Below are 684 nucleotides of genomic sequence, written 5' to 3'. Positions count from 1 at the left end.
TGAAGAGGAAGCTATTAATAAATGTGTAAATAAATTTGTTTTATAGAGCCGAGGCAGGTTTCCTTCTTTTCCCTGAAATTATATCGTACAACAAAATCCAAGGTTTAATTTTTACTTCTGTGAGATATTTAAACATAGTAAGACTCAAACAGACACAGTGACAGGGTAATCACAAGATGTGTGTGTTTCCAAAAATGTAGAATGAGCTGCAGACAATATGCATGTGTGCAATTGAAGTCACATTTGCATCCTCTAACATGTTTTCTGTCAGATGTACACCTAAAGTCTCTGTTGGTCTCTGATGGTCTGCAGGTTCTCTTCCTCTTTTTGATGAAATCCTGAGAAATATAGAGGAACAGACAGATTGCTGAGTAAACACTTGGAATCCATTCATTCGCAAAGTGGCTCCAGGGGACGGGGAGGGACGGGGGCATGAGAAAAAGCAGGGGAATAAAAGAGTGAGAGACAGAAAAAGAAAGAGAGGGAGACAGTGAGAGAGAAACACACGAGAGAGCGCAACCTTTTTCTTGCTCAAGCTCATCAAGTACGGGCCAGGGCTCCTGAAAACGCAGGGATTACCAGGGTACTAGGGCTGTCCTGGCCTGGGCCGCCTCTGCTCACTCCTGCACTGCACGCTACACTGCCCTGCTAAAGCACTGCACATGGTTCTCACACACACACACA

Source organism: Morone saxatilis, unplaced genomic scaffold, assembly GCF_004916995.1.
Source record: "Morone saxatilis isolate NCDOM2014 unplaced genomic scaffold, NCSU_SB_2.0 Contig12, whole genome shotgun sequence".
Lineage (NCBI taxonomy): Eukaryota > Metazoa > Chordata > Actinopteri > Moronidae > Morone > Morone saxatilis.
This window is presented reverse-complemented; position numbering follows the sequence as displayed.